The 23474-nt window shown below is 30.7% G+C and overlaps 1 protein-coding gene across 8 annotated transcripts in view; it reads right to left on the bottom strand.

Moving 5' to 3' along the window:
• The window catches only part of Shab (Shaker cognate b), a 37098-nt gene extending 15006 nt beyond the window's left edge, over positions 1-22092 (bottom strand). For all 8 annotated transcript variants that reach the window (XM_026643339.2, XM_026643340.2, XM_064217280.1 and 5 more), the window contains exon 1: positions 21754-22092. The gene's annotated coding sequence lies outside the window, so the exon portion shown is untranslated. The remainder of the gene's footprint in view (positions 1-21753) is intronic.
• Positions 22093-23474: the final 1382 nt, after the last annotated feature.

Below are 23474 nucleotides of genomic sequence, written 5' to 3'. Positions count from 1 at the left end.
AGTTTTATAGAGTTTAAAAGTCCCATAAGTTTAAGTTGTGTATTGTCTAGAAGTCAGTAAATATTGTCAAGGTAAGATTAACACGAAGTTAACGTTTCGTAAGCTATTATATAATATTCTCGGGAAATTAAAAATAAATTACGAAAACATTGTATGGAAAATTTTGTAGATGACACGATATTCACAACAATGTTCGAACCCGTAATAAATTATATAGTAACTGCAAACATTTTAATAAATAACTACGTTCAAATTTTTAAATACCACCACCAGCAACTTTTCCGGTGATATTTAAACTTAAAAAGACCAAAAACGAAAGGCATTCAGTAAGATCATCAATTCACAAACCCCACTTATGTGTCACAATAAAAACAGAAAAAAAATACAGTTTACAATAAAACACACAATAAAACAAAGTAGTTATTAACATAAAACATTGTTACACGTTTAATGAGATGATATCGAACGCCAATTACTACGCCATATATCAGTTGGTAAATCAAGCCGACATTTAAAGAGATGGTCCCCTGTGGGTTTACCAACATTCAATTTAACCCTTATTAATTTACGGGCATGCGTGCTTCATTATAGGCTCATCTATACTTACCTAATATATTCATGTTATCTATTCTATAATATTATAAAGTTTCACTTGGTTTACTCAATGGCATTTTGGCTGAAGCGTCGATTGTACTGACTATATTCTATTGATTATATAAATATAATATACAATAAAAATAAAGCCTTTTTAAATTGTCATACCTTTATAAGCATATTATTATTACCGATATCGTAAATAGCAAACAATACTACACTTAATAAAGGTAAAAATAATACTGTATACAAATTTTCCGTTTCCTAAAATTTTCATAAACATCAAATTCGTTATTAGCCTAATGATTTTTTAACTCAGGCGATAAAAATAAAAATAGAATAAATTTTCTAAGTCATCAAACAAATGGAAATTATAGCAAGTGGTTCGCGGCTAACGACAGCAATCAGGGTGTTGTTTATCTGTGACTTTACGGCGCTATTGACATAAAATAAATTATGATATAATCTACAGATATGATAATTACCAATAATAGTGTAATTATCTATCAATTGTTTGGAAAATATGTAAGATTATCACAAAACAAATTCTCATTTTTACAAGGTGTTCAAACTAAAATGAACTTAAGAACTGAAAGAAGACATAAAATGTTTTATGTGGTTGTTGATCAGTTTATTTGGTTTTAGCTCAGCATAAAAAGAGGTCAGCCGTTTCCTTGTCATTACATCTTGTTTGTTTTGTTAAATACAGAACGTAAACAGCTATTTATGTTGATTTATTCATTTAATTTCTTCTATGTTATAATTAACAATAAATTGTAACTAATTTTAATATGTGTTATATTATATGTATATTTTTTAGTTCAAAGAAGACCTGTATCAAGAGAAGGTGAGGTTATGTTTATTTTGGGATATTTATAGATATATCCTGATTATTTTTAAATCTTTAAAATAATAAATGCATCTATTAACGTTAATTTGTCAGTCGATTAATTAATCAATTAAAATTCCACTCTATTTGTCATCGCAAATACATGTTGCATTTCACAAACAGCATTAATGACTGACATACGCGAACAATGATACATAAATATGGCAGTAATTAGAATAGTGCGGGGGCGGACCGTGGTGGTACCTCTTGCTTCGACACACATTGCTTCGTGACAGATCGCGAGTACGTGACGTGTTCGTCCGCTTTTAGCCTGACAAGTGTTCTTGGCATGCCTCCCGGGCTCTTCCCGTTTTCTTTCACGCTACAAATCCCCAATTTTCATCGACATCGTACAATTTTGGGACGGTCATTTCCTCGAACGATAATAATTGTTATACTGAATAACAAATAACGATGACCACTTAAATTGATTTTCATGTCTTATTTAAATAGTAGATAACATTACAATATTGTCAATTGTTTCTATATTTAGGAATGTTAATTTTAAGAGAAAAATATTTTTAAAAAAGTGATAATGTTTGTATGTAGCAACAATGTCCCTCGAGATGTATGAATACGGCATTATTGTCGATTACGGAATGTAATAGCTTTTAACACTGACATTCCGCGGTGTACTTTTGACTCGCGTTTTGCATTTATAATAACGGTCGCATATATCATTTTCATGGTGTTTCAAAAATTATTATTAAATAAAAGTAATATACCTATTTTATTTATTTTATTGCTTTATTTTACAATAACATTATTTCAATTGCCTTTATAATACTAATTATTACATTGTATTTAAAAAAGTTGCAATGCTGTCATAGAACTCCTAAGAAACGTGTAATTTTAAGTAATATTAGAAAGATATTTGCATATAGCTCTGATATCTTTAATTTTAATACAGTACTATTTTACTTAACTACTTACACTTACTTTAATTGTACTTCCTTAGTTGCGATAATAACATCGCCGATACTAAGAATGACGTTATTTAAAACGAATACATAATATTCAATCTCAACCAATGATATCTCGTCGAGTCATTGTCAAAGTTGTTTATTTGGCTTTACTCCTCCTATTGATTATGCTATACTTGATTTATCATCATAGACAGATACAATTTCTAATTTGAATCAAACGTATATATAGAAATGATAAAAACATTAATTATTTGTTTTTTTAAATTCAATTATATAAAATGTTCCAGATAAAAAAAAATCCACAAATGTAGAGTTAGAATCGTTTATGGCATTCAAAATACTATATATATATATATGTTAATTATCTTTATTACTTTTGATGAAATTATAAATTCAAAACACGAATGCCATCTTTTATAATATTACAGTTAAAAATAGTCAATTAACATATAACTAGTTTTAATTGTCATATTATTATCGTTTTATGTCTTTACACAAGAAACTCAATTAAGGGCAGCTTTCATACGCAGCGCAGAATTAATTAAATCCGTACCATCCCATCATCTCGTAATAAAGTATGTGAGGCACGTGTGCAGCAACCTCTATTTATGTAAAGTAAGCCCTTACGCGAGTCGCATTATTTATAATTATGAGTTTTATATGAAGGTTAGGTAAATAAGTGATCTTTATAATAATCTTTAAAATATAAAACTTAATCCAAACGATTTTGCTCAAAAATGTTCTTGATTAATAATAAGTAGTACCTACAACATAGATTTGTTTGACTAAATATAACATTACAGAAACAACTAATACAACAGAACAGAAGTATTCTCACAGAGTCAAAATAATGTGTAGATATTGAAATGAACAGACAGCATACATACAAACGTTATGATTGACATGATCTAAAAAACAATTTCTCAATGAATAACAAATTAAATTATTGAAATATATTTATATTTAAAAAAATCTAGTAGGTATGTAATGTTAATGGATCTAAAAACAACTATGATGAAGATCTTAGAGGCCATCGACATGGCTAAAACATTCATTGGGATTAACGGTGACAAGGAAGCAACTGTTTGGTATCTCTAAAATAATATGAATAGTCGACGTAGGTCAAGATGAGTATTTTTGTCTTCTCCTTGATACAGGGCTACCGCATATCATATGCGATAGTTTAATATTAACTCTTCCGTCAGGCCCCACGAATGTCGATTTCGTTCACAGTGATCTAACAGCTCTAGCCAAATAGTATTCCGTGACTAACAACATAATATGACTTATATTAACATCTGTTATGCATAGCCAGATGTTATTCTAGATTAAAAAGTTTTGACTTTAGTATACAGAGTTACACCTAAAGTTCAGTCCAAGCGAGGGATCAATATATGCGCAAAGTTTGTTCACCTACACTGAGCTAGTTACGTGACTAAATACGATTTGAAGTTTAAAAAAATATGTTTAACAAGATTGCTTCTAATGATTTCAGATAAATTAAACTTACTTTTTCTATTACTGTTACAAACCAAAGTAATAACGTAATAACGTTTTTGTTTCAACTTAAAAACCTAGTAACGATTTTTAATCGTGAAATACTTAATAAAATGTTTATTTGGTATTAATTTTCTTTAATTAATTAAAAAATACACCAAATTTTGACGTCACGAGGTTTATAAGAGTAATAAAAGATCAGAACGCGCTCAATCTAGTCCAAGACATTGACCTATCTAGTTGTCCGCCGGTTTTAGAAGCCCACAACGAACTGCGCTTCGAATAGGAGTACGCAAATATATGCCGAGTGGAGGTATTTTTGCCGACGCAGCTGCAGATTATGTACGCAGAGGGGTCACGGCCTAATTGCACCTGCGATTATCTAATATATTACGTATCAAATGGTTACTATGTTAACCACAAAACACGACATTCTACTTATACAGTACCTACTCGTGTGTTATATTTGAGCAGTTTATATAAAATATTTTGCAAGGACTAGATTTCACTAAAGATTTAATTCCTAATAATCATTATTATTACTTACACAAAAGACATTACTAAAACCTTAAACCATATCGTTTAACGGGTAAATTATTCGTTTTACTTCTTGGCGTGGTAAAATAATAAAGTTATATTTGTTATTATAATAAATACATTGAAACGTGTAAAGCGCTAAATTTGTTTTATGTCATCCGGTAATAAATGGTTATTTAAGCTCGATGCTACCACAAATTGACTTCTTTGGGAACTCATCATTAATAATAATTTGTCTAAAATATTCTTAATAACAGTTACGAAGTCCGTGAGTAAGAACTAACTATATTGAGACATCAATTTAAAACAGATGTTGATATCGACAGTACTACAAGTAACTACAACATATTCATCATTCCCTGGTTCTAATAAATTTGGGGTACGTGCAGTGTGTTTAAGCAAGAAAACGGATTTGGCAGACTTTTACTGCCGTCCGCCTGTTTGACGCCAACCCTCCTAGGAAATGCTTTTGCTGATGGTTTGGTTTCGCGCCACTACACTTACGAATTTTTGAATTTCTTTTGGTGTTCAGATATGATAATTATACATGATAAATGTACGCAAACAAAAGCAAGCTCATAAACCATCACACTAAATTCCCACATAACACGTAGTGTTTTAAATAATAAATAATGATGATCCCTAATGATGTCAAAAGAGAAGCCGCCAGTATCTATGAAATCGCAGCTAGTAATTTTTTTAGATATACCATTTAAAAAATTATGATAAGATTATCGACCTCAGAAGTGTTAAGGGTTACAGGACGTGACGGACACCGCTTTTGGGACGCGCGACCTATAAAGTGTCTAATTTAATGGCTATCAATAATGGTCCAATTTACGAGCCATTCTACTATTTTACGATACATTGGCAAGCGGCCGATCCTGCATCGATGATCATGAGACTGTTCGAATCTGCATGATGCGGAAAGTGAGCGTTTCGATTATGAATAATTCAGTTTTAAATTAATAATATTTTATTGCAGATGAGAAGCGTCGGAACAGACACTGACTTTTAATGGATTTTTTTTTTATTGATGGCAATGTTCGTTATTTTGGCATCAAAACCTGACCAGAAATACACTGATCCAAACATAAACCGACTACTATTCATTCAATACATTCGATCGTTATTTGGTAAATACAATTAATACACTGAATACTAAATACACATAATATTAGGACTCATTCAAATTTTAATATAATATTTAGGCGAATTCTATTCTTCGACAGAATAACGTTAATGTCAGTATTCTTATTTAATTACATCAAATGCCAATAGACAGACAAAAAATACTGTTTACTATTTTATATGCAACGTAATATTAAAGCCAACATAATAAAGTATATCCAGACAGGCACCACTAAGTTCGCATGTGCCTTATTAATGTTTATGATTCATTATTGTTATATTCTTAAATAAATACATTTAAGATTGATATAAAATACTTGTATTTAAATAAAACATAAATACTATTGATGCAAATATAGGAAAACGATATTTGTAATTACATAATCATTTTAATTACCGTCATAGTACAGTTTACATGAATAATTACAGAGTGATATGATTTAATGTAACATAATCTTTGGTGTGAACGTCTCCTTGCAGTTTTAGAACAGTTTTAGAAACAAATCTACCTGAAAATCGCTAATTCAGTACCGGGATGTAGCAATTGTAAATATACGCAGACTTCACGTGGGGCTAATCTTAATACTGTTCGCTTCGGAGAACACTAGTTCTATTGAGTTATTCTCCTTTCCGCTCACTCGTAAAACAAACGTAACGCCAGTATGATTTACTCCGTGCTTCGGTCTGACAGAAATGTGCTTAATAAATTACAAACATATACTAATAACGTTTTTTCAAAATGTTCTACTCCACAAACATTTAATTTATAATGTTTTGACGTAAACAATGTACACTTTTATGATATTTTAAAATGTTGTGTTTTTATATTATATCAACGCATAAAACATTAATGCATTACATTTTGCTCTAAAACATTACTATAATTATTATGATTTAGCCTTACCGCCTGGCAAAAGGACGATATAGATCGTAATATATAAATAAATTAGCAAATTTATATCTTATTTTTTTACTTACTTATACCACATCTCGATAAAGATCACGGTAGGTGTAATATTCATATGGCCAAAATTATAAATCGTCTAAAAGCAACTATAACGTATAAAATAAAAGGTTTCGTATCACCGAGCTACCATAAAAAAATAACAAACTTTATCTCCTTTTCCGAAATGGCGGAGAACGCTCTTTGGAAATCTTGATTGACAATTTCAATTCAGCTTTACTAAGCCTCCTACTGACGTTGATGTCGTCCCGACCGATTTCTGCGGCCAATCTCAAGGCAGACTAGCCAACTACACAAGATACATTATATTGCAGAGATATAAGCTCTTATAATCCGATGGAACGGCAGATCCGTCACGACCGAAAACAGTGCAGCCGCAGGACTGTTTTACGTGCTTTCCGAGGTAAGGGAGTGTACAGCTGCTACTGAGAATGTTTTCGACAGAAAAATCAAACAACGTTATATCGGCAAAACCTGGGTTTTCAACCTCGGGACCTTCGGCCTATATATATATATATAATACCTACTTCTATACAATATCAAAAAATCTGCCTTTTTGATTCACATGTATTTTAAAACGTATAAAATGACTCGACTTATCGTAATAGTTTAGTCCTTAATTGACCACTCGATATTTAGCCTCCTACCTTATGTACGCATCAGTTTATGGTTTAGGTACATGCCCCAATCTTTCATCAATAATTAAATATCATCCCATAATCATAATGATCTAAGTCATCATCGAATATATGTTCTTTTTAGGAAGCTCTACTGTTACCTTTCTAAACCATATTCGAGATCTTCATGAATGAAATAACAAATAAAACAATTTGACATTAGGCGTCAAAAAACAGAAAAACTATATTAAAGGTATGCAGGTAACCCCCTGTATATATTCAACTAACGTAAAGGCAGGGAACTTTTGACATTCATCGCATTAATAAGCTTATATCATAAAGTAGGAACTAAAGCAAGAAGCGTCAAGATTATTCCTTAAACATTCTTTAAATTGTCTAGTGAGTTATAATTGTATAATTAGTTGTTTAGTTATGTCAGATATAACGTTTTTTTCATTATTGTTTAGTATTATGAAATAATCACTCCATTAATATATACGCCTGCGAGGGAACCGAACGACCTGACGGACGTGAGTCGTTAATGAGAATTTATCGCCTTAACCACAACAGTAACACTAGTAACTCAAATTAGCAACATTTATTGTTATAGATATCGTAGCTGTTCCGTATTATGAAAACATATACTAACTCGATTTCAGATCTAAAATTTCAATTACTTTAACTTTAAGAAATTCAAAATAATATTATTTATTATTATAATTTAAAATATTTGATTGACAAAAAATCTATTTTAAACTAACGCTACGCGTCGCGGTTTCGCCCACGGAAATTTAAAATAAATGTAGCGGGTTGAGAATGTGCGACCTTAAATCAAAATTTCGCAAACGTTAAATTCAAATTTCATATCTCTAATCATTAAATTTACAGCTATGCATTAATAGAATCGGTTTAGACATTGAATTGTATATATAAAAATAATAGAACACGAACATTGACATATATATATATATACATAATATTACCATTATATGTCTAATAATACTGGGCTTAAATACACATACATTTTATATAAAACTATTTATTTTTTAATGAATTCGTTAGGTAAAAAGTAACGGCATTTATAAGTAACTACACTTAAAAAAGTATATAATGTTTTAAAAACTGTTAGATATAATTGCGAGCAATTAGTTTCGCGTTCTGTGACTGTGCCAAATATCAGACCGCTAGCAATAGAAGTAAGTAAGATAATCAACTGTGGCACACGAATGAATTGATAGAAGAACGATTATACATTAAGGTCCATGGAGCGGATATGAATAAATATACATAGTTAAACGTAACATTTTAAATACTACGTAAACAATTTTCTACTGTAAACTCTATATCTAATTTTATCGTGAATGCGAACGATTCAGAATGCGAATTTCACAAGCAATAAATCGAAGAGCGACCACTAGCCTCTAAAGAAATGCGTATAGAATGATGGGTGTAAATATAGAAATGAGAAAACACTTGTAAACATTAAGGCTAACACAAATTTTAACGCATATGTTTTCGATTACACGTCATATTAAATGAATGTTTTCTAAACGTAATGCACCATAATTTTGATAAAAATAATATTACTTATACAATAAGCATAATAAGATAAGAATTAACACATTTCGTATTAATATAGTTATGTTGGAAAGATTAAATAAATTAAATTTTTAATTTAACTTTTGCTTGAAAATAATTCAATTTTTATGTACAAAATCTTATATTATTAACGAATTTATAATTTGCGATGGTCATAAAATTAAAACAAATAACACATATAAAAACTATTATACGGTATAAAAACAGACTCCAAGAAAACGTACAAACGGCCTCTTTTACTAAATTAAAGAAAAAAATTAAGAGACATTTGTGAGCAAAAGGTTATTTAAAGGTCATAAAGTTAGCAATTTCATGAATGATACACACCTTGGGAATGAAACGATCCCCTCTTGGGTATTATTTTTTTAATAGAATAATGTAAATAATAACAAAACTTGACAAAAAAATGCTCTTTCGCTCTTTCTTGTGATTTCTAGGTATTTTCCAAACCAATAATAGTTTTTACTTTGACTATCGTTAAGAATGTGATATGTTTCGATGTTGTATAAAAAAATCACGAAATAATAATAACAACTTAATTTTGAATTAAAATTTGAATCTGAACCTGAAATTAAGTTTGGTTCCTGATGTGAATTTGAATTCGTCTTTTAAGAAAGACTTTCTTGATTGTGTAACACAAAACTCTTGAGACAAGACAAGTTCTGACAGATAGACAAGATAAGTTTCGGCTTCCATATTTTTTAAAAGCTTATATTTTATTGCTTAATTTACTTTTATATTCCTGTTAATCTTCAACACTATATTATTTCCAATATTTTTGTCTGATTCTTATTATTAATGCTCGTAGTAGGTCTAGGTAAAGAAAATCATCAGAAGTAACTCTGCATTCGTAGCAGCCAGGCCCAAAGCGTTTTCTGATAAAGATACTATATGTAAAAACGTTTACTATTTCGACAAACCAACAATGACCTCTATTTATTTATGATTATTATCGTAATTAACTTCTAGTTATTATTTTACAGCAAAAAATAGTTTAATATTCCATATATTTTTCTATATATTTTCCAGGTATTTTTTCAGTTAACACCTTATAGTCAGTACACCTCGACCATTATATTATATCATTAAATACTTTGTGTCCTTCATAATTGTATATATTTTATTTAAGGCGAAGGAGAAATAAAAGCAACAAAGCAGTTCGTGTTTACAAAAGTAAATTGTTTCGAGTGAGTGTTTCCGAATACTTAATTATTCCTTGAATCCAAAATTAAATCAGACCAAATTCACAAAAAGATATAGAATCACAAAGTCTTGCTAAAATAATATGTTATGTACATTTGCGAGACTTGATTCCTTTGTTACACACCAAACAAAATATTTCGTTTCGTTTTGAATAAAGCGCTCTTGAGGGTTTTTCTTTGTACAATGTTTTATAATGACATATATGAACACCTAAATTTTCCAAAAAATCAATCTTTATTCCTTTAAATTAATTAATATTCATTGTAAAATAAACAATAATGATCAATTAAATTGATTAATGATAAAAAAAATGGTATTATAAATATTTTAAATTTAACGGTACGCAAATAAACGGTCCAAAAATATAATTTATCAGAGCTACTATAAATAGTCGCTCGTAATTTATATGATAGAATACGCTTTGACGACTTGGATGAAGCTAAATATATCTTACGAACTTCCGAGTACTCACTAGAAAGTTTAATTAGCGCTGTGACAGTCATTAGTATTGCAACATAACGCGCTGAGAGCCAAGTGTACGCATCTGCATCACTATTATAGCACGGAGCAGGTGACGCCACAGAAATATACAGGGGGCACGGACGTGGGCGCCTGGGGGGCTGCCAGACCCACATGCCAAATGGGTGAACAGGGACATACACGACACTATCATTTTAAATGCTGACTTTTATTTATCATACATTTATTTATTATATAAATACGTTATAATTGCATCTAAATCTATAAATCGTATAAATCTGCATCTCCGTTTACTTCTTTTAAACCTTTACTAATAGAAAGAGGAACGACAAATAAGGAAGGTTTGTATATATAAATTGTAAATATTTTGCACAAAAAGGCTGAACTACGACGTATTATTTAAAAAAATTTTCATTTTCATTTTCATACATACTTACATCGCTAACATTTTATTTATCTCACTAGAGAAACGTGTTTACGTGTTTCGCTGAAGTGGGAGGGACGGATATGTGCTATAGGCTCGCCTGTGTCAGCTGCGCCGGAATAGCCACTAAAAAACCAGTGGTACCCATTCCATCTCTTCGGAGGACGTCACGGGATTGCTTGCTCTTGCTTGCTTACCGTGCCGCCCTGCCTGGGAGCGCCTCCATTCCTAGAGGTGTTCCCGGAATACAGAGAACTAGTCCCTAGTCCAGGAGGTCTGCCTACAACAATTTCCTGAGATAGGAATGCACTCCATGGTATCATAATACCCAAGGGGGGTAGATGTATAATTTAACTGGTATAATATTTAGAACATAAATTATTTAAGAGATTGTTAAATATATAATAATAAAAATAAATATAATTAATAACAATTACTTATTTATGTAAGGATATTCGTATAAGTATTAATAGGATAATTATTTCATCAAACAAATGGCACGATATTTTACATCTGTCCTGCCATGCAGTCATGTCTCGTTATGACTTAGATTGCGAATATTTTTCATTATGTTAATACAATGTGGTAAGTATAAAATTCATCTTAAGAAGATAAGCAACATCGTCTAAAGTTTCTCGTTATAGACCGTAGAACTATTCTATAAAAATAAACTCGAAAGTCAACCTAGAAGGCGATTTTTAAATATCAGAAAGTGATATGTGATGACTATCATAATGGATTTAGAGCATAAACGTATCAAAACAGTGATTAACCGTAAGTCGATTTTTATTATTACACGAGCGAAATACAAAGTGAATTCTTACAGAATAGCTATTCTGGTAGGTAATCCTGCTTTGGGCGTATAAAGAGAACATTTCTATCTGATGTATACGGGCGACCCGACCTTGCTCCACGATGTTATTTTGAGCTCTCAGCAATATTTTATTCATTACTGTAGCTTTCGCCGGCCGACAATGTCTGTTTCACACAGACTTTTAGATATTAACGCTTTCCAATTTCTTCTCAATGAGAGCACTAATTTCGCAGAATCACCAATTAGTTGACAAGAAAACATAACATTCGTTTCAACCAAGATTAGACGCCATAGGATAATTTTTTGTAAAATATTTTTGGCCACTTAATCTCTAAAATTGTTAGGTTGTTTCACAACTACATGAAACTGTATGGAATGTTAACGCCATGGTCAGAAAATTATATCAATAATAAAATAATTAAACTTATATTAAATTCTTTCTTTTAGAAAAATTGGCATTTCTTGTATGGAAGCGAAAAGGCAATAAATTATACTTTTGGGCCCTGGCCATAAGAGAGACTAAACCAACCCCTTTGAAATAGGTCATGGCTGGCACATGAGAAGTAACAATATAGAGGAATTGCCAATATTGCGACCCTGATATTATATACATAGTTGATAACAACTGAGCTCTATATATCGTTTTTAGTGTTTCAGAAAATCGTGCCGCATAATTTCCTTGTATAAAACTAAATTAGAAATTACCAAAAAATGACGTACATGGTTAATAAATCCTAAACAAAATGCATTCGACGATATATTTATTTTAATTTATTAAAATTTTAAAACATCGTCTTATTCGTCTCCATTGGTCGGAATTGCAATTTAACGGGGAAATTCTGCTAGCATTCTTGCCTCCATTCCACGTGGTCATGATGTATACAGTAACTATTTTAAATTTTTATTTGTATATAATAAAGGTATTCCTGTAAATATTTGCAATTTCAAACATGGCTGTCAATTGATCGGAAGATAGGTAGTGTCTAAAGATTGATAGTTTAAAATAAACAAATATCAATTGTTAGTGACGAAAGTAACTTTTCTACAAAGGATCACAAGGGCTCGGCGTAAATCGACGTCTAAACCATCTGGCATTGTTTACCCTTACCCTATATGTATGTATGTACATGTACTATATGATTAAAGTAGTTGGAAGTTATAGTTTAAAATAAACTCAATTACAACAAACATAAACGATGTTTGTTATAATTGAGTTTGGGAAATGTTTTTAAACACACGAGAACAGCTTGTCGTTAGTTAGAGAGGCGTTCGAAATTCCATCGATCATGTGGTAGCATATGATTGTATAATAACAATGTACAAGGTATCTACGTATTATGTTCATACATGTAGGTTGTATCTCGAAAGCAATAAAATATTATATATCTGTATATTGAGGTAAAATCGATTAACAGTTTAACATGCAACCTTTACACTGTGATTGTTCTCTTATCTGTTTTAATAGCCTGATAACTACTGATAGCTCTTATATATTTTAACATTGCTACGTTATCGACACTTACTAATAACATTTAATGTGAAGCACATCATATCTGCATCACAATGTTCGTCACTGAGTATAAATAAACACATTAAAATGTATCTAAAGTCAATAATTAAACTTTTTAAAAATTGAGACTCATTAACTATATTACATTATTAATAGCAAAAACATTTGGGTATGCGAAACTTTTAAATAAGCAAATAAATTGATTTTATGGGAAGGATGTCTTTCAACAAACGCAAATATTTACAACAACCGCTATGAAATGTTATGATTTGTAATGATGACTGAAAATAACCGCATCTAATAGCCCTTTTCGGAACGTGTGCGTTATTATGAAATAATAATATAAACGAATTTATTTTTTCCTAAATATATAATTGCTCCGCTTGCAGTTGAGACACTTGGATCTTGGAGTAATGGTACAAAAACTTTTTTTAAAAGATATAAACACCTCGCTCAGAGGATCGAAATTGCGATTTATTGACAAAATAGCAATTTTTTTATTTTGATTTCAGTTCTAGTATAAATAAATAATTGTTGTGAATATAAAAATGCTTTTAACGCCTTAGCCAAAAATAAGGGACGTGTTGTTCGCGGGGCGTAATTTCAAATCTAGCCCTCATCATAAACTTTATGTAGTAAACGACGCTGACTTGGCAAGCCGTCTCCATGTGGAATGCTAACGAGATTGGTCCATTCTGCGCCCGCAACCCGCATCTGCGCTCATTCGCCAGTTTGATGAAGGCATTTACAACTATAATTATGACGCGCTTCAACGCATTTTACTGTATTACTGGTAGAGGGGAAAGATTAACAGTCATTCTATTCTTGTCTACAGTTGAATAAGTCAATTGATTATAATAATTGTTTAGTGAGATGATTATAAAAATTATCAAATTACACCTTTTATAAAAAAAGTTAGTGTAGAACTAAAATATGCTATATTTTGGATCAATAGTACCTATCGGTGAAGTAATTTTTTTTTCAAATTAGCTAGCCAGATTTGACGAAAACATTTTAACAGCTACTTGTTTAGTAATTCTTTTTTAAACATTCGTCCTATCTAATATGTAATCATTTGAAATCTCAAACATAATATTATTATTATTTTTGTTTTTTTTTTATGAAAGCAGAGGAACAAAGACGAACAACGCAAAAAATTCAAGTCCTTGTTCTTATAATTACACAGGCGGACTCACCCTTTGAACCAGCACATTAAAATTTGTAAGCGAGATAATAATTAACAAGACAGGCTTGCAGAAAGCCCTTCACCATCGATAACATAAGACATAGATAAATATAAAAAGTCTTCAATGTTTATATAAATTTATCATATCATGACATAATTATTTTAGAAACCCATAACAAACAAGAAATTGTAAGCAATATGTTAAAATTATATCGAGCAAAGCGAAGTCGCGGATTGCCAGAACTTTAATAAAATGTTACGGAAGTAAAAAATAATATAATAATACTACAAAAATTGTATGTAGGTAACTTCCAAGTAAACTATAACAATTAACTGCACCAAGTAGTCGTACAATTCAATTAACGATGTAAAAAGCTACTTTTATGATAGTTTCATGCCTCATTGTATAGTAATAAAGTATTAGAAAAATATACAAACATCGTATCGTGTAAACATTGCGCTACGCGAGGGACGCCTGACGCAAAGAAACTTTACACGTTTAAAGATTAAAGACCTCCTCGACCAAACACAATCGCCTCCCCTGTCTACTTATATTACACATTATTGGTTATTTATCTCCTTATACTTAACGAACTCGGTAATAATTGCCATGAACTAAATTTGTAGTTTATGAAATCCTTAATCAGTATTTTTTATAGTGCATCTAAGTATGATATATAACGGTATTAATTTTAACTCTATAACCTTCAGAAATGTACAGAATTTGAGATTTTTTGTGTGGTAAATTACAACACATTAATATTGTTATCAAATGTATAGAATATATAATATATATATCATTCAATATAATTCATTAGATAATTATCCAATAGTTTATCATCGCAAGACAGTTGTCAACATTTCACTTACATAATCGCACTGCTAAAATGAAAACGGCTCTGGGATTTTAATTGTAAAAAATAAAGTTGGTAAAAAAACCGCTAATTTTGCTATGTCAACTCTTGTCAGATATTTGCAAACTGGTCAATTTTAACAGTTAATAAGCAAGTGTTAAAGTCCGTATTGAATATCATCATCATCCTCCTGCCCTTATCCCAATTTACTTGGAGTCGGCGCAACATGTCTTCTTCTTCCGAACTTCCCTATTTGACATCATCTCACAAGTAACATTCTTTCCAGCCATATCATCTTTCACACAATCCATCCATCTTTTCATTGGTCGTCCCCTTCCTCTATATCTAACTACGTTCATGCTCAAGTCCGTATTGAATATAGACTTGTGAATTCGACTTTGAAAAAATCGGTTAAAGATATCTGCTTCAAAATTGAGTAGCAAGATTCCACCCGAACAACATGCAGTTCAAGTTAAATAAAAGCTTTTAAAAACACGGTTATTTTGTTCGACTGTGCTATTCCACAAAATCAAAAATAGAAATTAGAGGTTAATATGATTGTTGAGCTTTGTGCAGAATGATAACTTATTGCTTATAACGTTTTTTTATCTTAATTATCTTATTTTACATTGTCTGCAATCTGATACTCTGTGAAATCATATAGAGTAGGCTGTTTTAAAACACTGATTGTTTAATGCTTATTTACAAATAAAGAATATTTAGAAAAACTACACTTACATTATTGTTATTTTTCATACCAAAAAACAAACAACCACTGTTGGATTTACACAAGAGGCACTTGGGGCTAGTGCGAAAAATTGCAGGAGTGGTAAAATTAGGAGAATGAAAAACTAATCTTAGCGTTAAATAATTATAATTTTAAAAATTAATAATATTTTTTCTACTATGAATGAGTAACTTTATGTTTTAATATTTTTCAAAAAATGCGGTCGAAAAATAGCGGCGCTAAGAATGTACTCGGCACTGAAAACAACTATTTATATATTCTATCGATATAGATTAATTCATTTGTAAAAAAAGTATTTAGTTTTTACCCTATTTTTAAATATTTGAATTCCAATAAAGTTACGTCAGCAAAATAAAAAAATGCACGATAATAGGGTATCAGCGCTGGGTAATAGAGATGGGTATAAGCTATGAGATTGCCTGGCGCGGGATTGCTACGATTTTATATAACGTATTTTGTAAATTGTATACATATTTATATTATAACTTAACTTACATGATTATGCATTTGTAGAATATTATTGCTTTTTTATTTATTTATTTTCTGCTACAGGTTTTTTATAATTTACTAGGAGGTACTCAACCTCGTAAATTAGAATATAAGAAATATGATCATTTGGTATATTATTAATATGAATTGAATAAATTATCACTAACCCCTCTACTCACTGTGGGATAGAAGATACTAATTTGATTCAATTAAACATACATACCAAATAATAAAGAACAAATTTATTCATTCAAATATTTATTTAATTAATTTATCGTCTGCATGAAAACACTAATATGATAAAAATATATACATAGTGTAGGTTTTACACTATTTTATTGCTTAATTTGAAAATTTTTAAAGAGTTAAAAAGCAAGAGATTTTATGCTCGCTCCGTTTCAATTAATTTACTTTCAGTGATTTTTTCGAAACGACTTGATCACTTCGAATGATTTAATTGTATTACATATAAAAAAACCCTTTGACAAAAAGTTTCTCATTTAAGTTAATTTTGAGTTTTTGAGAAATTCTTTGTATTTGGTTCATTTTTTTATGTTTTATTTTTATGACTCACGACTCTCGTTAAGGGAAAAGGGTATTTGTATTTCTAAAACAATATTTCTTTTACTCGCAACTCCTCCACGCCTACACAGAAGCACTATTACATGTATGTATATTTTGGCACCTTTGTGCATCTACGTCAAAGTTTTCGTACAATAAAACAGTAACAAGCAACGGTACCAATTAAAAAGAATATTTTTTTTATTTTTACTGTAGCACAAGTAACAAAATAGCATTTAAAAAAAACGACGCGTTTATCTTATGAATACACCTATCCTGAAAACGTAAAATAATCATTTACAAAATCACGTATATGCATTTTATGGGTACATAAGGTAATACATATTTACCGCGAGTTTCAACGTCTTAAATGAATAATAATCAAACATATTGGCACTTGTGCATTGTTTGAAAGTTATTTGCTTCATTAACTGAGCACTTTTATAAAACTCGCCATATTACCTGTTACGTCAAACCTGTTGCCCCAACCGCTGTACAGCCAGTAGCAGTAGGTACAGGAAAAGCGCTCCCTTTGTTCTCGCCGACGCACGATCAATATCCGCTTTACGAAAACCTTATCCATGCTGACGCTTATCAATGAAAAAAATGACATACTAAAACGAATCCTTTACTTTACGCGAAACATTATTTGATTAAAACGAAACACGTAGTCTATGAAAATATTAGATTAACGAATATAATACAGCAATATGTTCGACTGCACAATGAGTATAATGTCCTGAGTGTAATTAAGCCTGTCCTCTTTAATAATAATATGGTTAAGCATTAGGAAAACTATGCTTATATACTTTAGACTTTCTGTATATTGTTAATATTTATGTTACTAGATGTCGCCCGGGTTGGTCGTCAGATTTTAGGTATAAAAAAGTAGCCTCTGTCCTTCCTTGAGCTTCAAGCTTACTTCCAAATATAATTTCAAGAGTAATAGATTCAATATAGATGGACAGTTTTACTTTCGTATTTAAAAAAAATGTATAGATTACGTTATTTATTTTTATTACATATTTTATTATTATTATACAGAGTCGATAGCCCATAAAGCCGAGAGCCCATAAGTCCTGTGGTTAGAAGACGTAACGTAAAATGAAGATTGTGGGTTTAACCCTGGCCAAGTACTACCGAATTTTCTCATGCTAGAGTAAGACATCGTAAGGAAACTAGCATGTGCCAGATAAAATTCCGCAACGTCCGTACCAATCTGCAAGCCCATCCTCTGCCCAGCAGAAAGACATTTACAGGACGTTGTTACATTTTCTTATTTTATAAGAATTTAAGTAAAAATATGGTAAGTTCAATTTACGCAGAAAGACTCATCTCTAATTTTTATTTTATAATATATGTAGGCGGACGGGCAAACGGGCCGCTGTAAGGAATATTAACCATTCCTTACTTTGCCAATGCGCCATCAACCTTGGGAGCTAGGGTATTATGTTCTTTGTGCCTTTAATTACACTAGCTCACTCGCCCTACCAACCGGAACTAAACAATACGTATTGCTTAGATTATAAGCTTCAAAAACCATTTTAAGGACTAAATACTTATAACATCATTTTTGACACTTTATACGTGTGAAAGGTGAAAACGGAATATAGGTACAACCTTGTTTCAGAACTTTTATTAAAAATATTACTTAGTAAAAAAAAATGTTTAAAGGGGAAACTTATTGAATTATTTTACAACATTTCATGACTTACGTAACTTATTACTTATTATTTTAATTGTTTTTATTTAGAATGTTACTTGTGAGATGACGTCCGACCGAGAAGTATTGAAGAGGAAGACATGCTGCGCCGATCCCAAGTAAAATTGGGATAAGGGCAGAAAGATGATGATTTTAATTGTTTTTATTTTTGGACTGATTAAATTGTTTTATATGTATAATTTTAGATATACGCAGAATTACTACAAATACGTTTAAAATAACATCGATAATTCCTACTGGTTGACTTTATTTAGTTCATATTTCTTCATAGAAACAGGATTTAGATAAACAAATTAAATGACGATAATGTTAAAGTTAATTTTTATATTTCGCTTCTGGTATAAGTCAGTATGGCCATTTCTCGTAAAATGTATGTAACAAATAAAATAAAACTCGTTTATAAAATCTTTCTGTTAAAGTTTAATAATACTTATAATCATATGCCATATAAGACAAATAAGATACTATAAAAAGATGAAAATTACTTATATTTAGACGCATACACAAAAATCTATCCGAATTCAAATCAATATTATGAGTATTAAAAAGGCTCTACTGGTGTGGCAGCAGACAAGACGTTCGATCAATATTTGAACTAGTTATGCCGCTTTTATGAGTTAGAAAAAGCAGATAATTACGAGTAAGTATTAACTTTAAATAACAAGTCCATGATACTGTGTTCGTAGTAAGAAGAATATCATGATAAATACTCAGTTCCTTAAACCTTGATTTTTAAACTTAGAAATTAGATTTAGTCCTATTTTTCTCTTAATTTATTATTATTTCTATTTTATATAGTTGGTCGTGGTAAACAGAAAAAGCACGACAGCAAGCTACCAAAAATATGAGGCCGTTTCAATCAAAATATTGGGAAAATTTATAACGTATTTTAATCCAACCCTTTTTAGTTAGCGGGTACGCTACGTTTTGAATATCTCTTCAATAGATATAATAAATGTGGATACACACAAATGTAAAACACACTTTCACAAAGCACAAATAATTACCTACCACATTACTGATATTGCAAAGCATGATACTAGTTACCACAAAAAAACATTCATATTTCACAATCTATACAAAATTATAAATATTATAAATGCAAAAGTAATTTACTCATTTACAACCAAACCATTAAGCCGAATAAGATGAATTTTGGTATAAAGCAAGCTTGAACTTCAAGGATATAGGCATTTTTATGCCTAATACTTGTTAACCGATCCCAAAACGTAAGTGCAGCCACGAATGACAACTGACTTTGAGGGTTAATACAATCGGGACGGACGAAATTCCTTCAATATCTTCTTAAAGGGCCTACTTTTGTTCGAGGACAGAGTACATAAATCAAATCAGAACTACCGCTTATCATCGTGAACATCTCCTTCAAGATTCCTATTGGACGACGTGCTTTTTTAGGTAAATCTCCAAATACGTTGTCCGTGCCTTTGGAGCATGTTTTCTATAATTTTGATTTACTTTATTTGAATACGCGGGCATGTTTCTTTTACCATGCATCGTCGTAACCTCAATTTTAGAATGATTGATGACAATACAGTACTAAAATCAATCAATTAATAAAAATCATAAACATCTTGCTTGATTTAAAAGCCTAAAAAAAGCCGTATAAGCTGTTGTTTCTTTTGGACAGCTAATTTATAAGAAAAGCAAAATTCACCGTAGAAGACGATCGTGGAATGTGACATGCGACATTATTGTTATATCTTATACAATATTACTGCAGTGCATAACAAATGATTATCTACGAGTATCTTTATTGTAATTAATAAAATAATTCCGAATAAATAAAATATATTTTAAGATAAAATTTTTCCTTATTCTTCAGTTTTGCTACGCTGACGTTTTATAACGTATTGCATATTTAAATAATGTTACGGCACCTTTAAGTGTGTCCCAACCAAGACGTCTAAGGTACGTCTACTTTTAAGTTATAAAAAGTTGTTTTTAAACTATATTTATAATAAATATTATAAAGAACACAATATAGAAACTGAAAAATAATTTGAATATATAAACGTATCGCTAATCTTTTTTCTTTCCTTTCCTCCTCCCTAATTCTCATTCTTTTTATTAATATATTACATAATTTTTACATCAAATTACCAAAATTATGTATTTTTACACGCCATAAATACATTCGATTATGTCGTATGTACATCGAAGACGCCGGCGGAAACTAGATAATCTGTCAAATAACGATTCAAAGGTGTAAAAGCTTACTCGAATAAAGTAAGTATATTTGAATATGACTTTTTTATCCATTATATTAGTTTATCATGAATTATATGTCTATTAATTTCGAGTTCAATTTATAAAAAAACTTGTGCAATAAATACATCCGGCACTATGATACAGAAATTCTGTTCATTTTCATAATCGCAGACAGTAAAAAGAAGTTTTATAACAGACCTATTTTTGCTTTCTTCGTAAAGCCGTGAATTACTTTTTTCAAAAAACTTAATTACAGAGGTAAATAAATTCATTTTCAAATACTGATTATTAAAAAAACTGTACACTTTTATAACATTGCCTAACTGTCCTGTTTTATAAATAAAAAAATTAAAGGACACGAAAAACAGTCGGCAACGCATAACATAGCGACTAAATACATTATCTATGAAAAGAATGTACTAGTGTTTCGAATTATTTTCGTAATCTTTGTGATACATTATACTTTACTTTTCTTAAAATATATGCAAGCAGACTATACCAGCCAAATTGGTTACACATATCTATTGCCAAACGTTGAGTTTTCGAGTGTCTTAGCTGAGAAAATGGGTCACAAACTGTCATGCACTTAACCAATCGATGCATATCCAGTGACCAGATACAATGTTATATACTATACAATGTTATATTCCATAACGAATCCTTCAAATATGAGCTTTTCCAACAGAATTTGAATCACAGATTTTTTTCATCTTTTTCACAAATGTCTGTAAAAATAAAATAAATTACTTATTTAAATTGTAGTTATTATAATGTTTACCTCCTCTGATGACCTGAAGACCGAACTTCGAATGAGGAATTAAGATATTCCTATGTGTTCTTTGTCGAAAACCAGGAAACTAGTTCCCTAATGACGATTGAACGGTTTTCATCATGAGTTACGGTTGCACTACACGATCACTGTAAACGAGACACACGAGACGTGGAAAAATGAGCAAATGAGGTTTTTGAACAGATTCCAAGCTTTGAGCTTATAAAGCCCCAGTTCGCTCGCGATCAACAATTCACGTAGGGTACGCGGCACACGACCGGTTATGCGCTGAAAGCGCCGACGGCACGCGGTTGTGAACTGGCCGATAGCTGGCCGACTGTGCGCTGTCGCTATTTACGCCCGCTTTCCGCCCGCCCCGCACGCAGCCGCCCAGAGCTTTCTCTGCGCAACGCAACAACAAAACATTTTTTTCTTTAAAAACGCTTTATCGCCGAAGTTGCTATTTCATTAAAGGTTTCTAATGTAAGATATAATAATTACTTTATTTTTATTTTTATTCATATGCATTAAGGTGATATACTTTCACGCATAGGTACATAAAATCATATTATACTAAAACAATATTTGGTTATAATAACAATAGCAATAAAGCTGTTTTGGCAAATTTGCAAGACATACATTTTGATTATATTTAGGTTTATTTTCAAATATATTTTTGTTTTGTAGTATATTAAAAAATACTTTCGCGTATAATTTTCTTCAATAAATTAGTTATGAATGCCATCATAGCCTAAGCAGGATTAATTACAATTTTACTCTATCTAAAAGAAATAGGTAACATATAAGCACTCATCGAGTTCTCCGAGCTCGAAAGTGCAATTTTCATATACCTAAAAATATTCCCCATCTTTGTTTCTACAAAATTTCAGAAAATAAAACTACTAATAGTCAAATTTGTGGAATGAATTTTACTGATATGAACTATCACCTACTACCCGGAAAGGGTAAGCTGGAACAGTAGATAAACCGTGTGAAGAAAAAGAAGAAAAGAACTGATTAATTGCCGGGAAAAAACCTTAAGTATTGTAATCTTTATTTATAATAATTTCTCTGATTCGTAGATGAAACTTCGCCAATTGTATGTTTCAGCTGGTGTAAGAAACAAATAAAGACAATAAATAAATAATACATACCTACTCACATTACATTTTTACAGTATGTACACAAAGCTTTTTAATACAACTTTCTGTATACAGAAAATTAAAAAGCATAAATCTGGACAAGATACAAAGAACAATATATCATCTGCCCATATACCACCATAGCCCGGCAAAAATCATCGACATAAACTAATTTTACTAAATTATGGCTTTAATATATTAATTATACTATCCCTTTACAAAATAAACTTACTACCTTTATATTTATTAAAATAAAAAAGATAAAATGATATATTAGAATTCATTTTTAATGTTTCCGGAAGCACGCAAAGATAAAACACAAACATCCATAAACGGCCCATATAAACATTTGTAAAGAGCAAGAATCGAACCATCGACCAAACATAACGCGGTTAACAAATATTTATTTCAAATTTAACGAGTAATATTTTAACGAGTCTTAATTTTAGAAATAAAATTTAATTCAAATGTCTTGCAATTTTAAATTAGATACTTTCTACTTTATGTTGTCTTCACGCAAGGGTGAAACTCTCCTCCAATATTAAAAAAGACACACTAATCCGCTGTGTCTCAATGCTACATGCTATT

Source organism: Vanessa tameamea, chromosome 16 (assembly GCF_037043105.1).
Source record: "Vanessa tameamea isolate UH-Manoa-2023 chromosome 16, ilVanTame1 primary haplotype, whole genome shotgun sequence".
Classification (NCBI taxonomy): domain Eukaryota; kingdom Metazoa; phylum Arthropoda; class Insecta; order Lepidoptera; family Nymphalidae; genus Vanessa; species Vanessa tameamea.
Note: the sequence above shows the minus strand (reverse complement) of the source record. Positions and strands in the feature narration are given on the sequence as shown.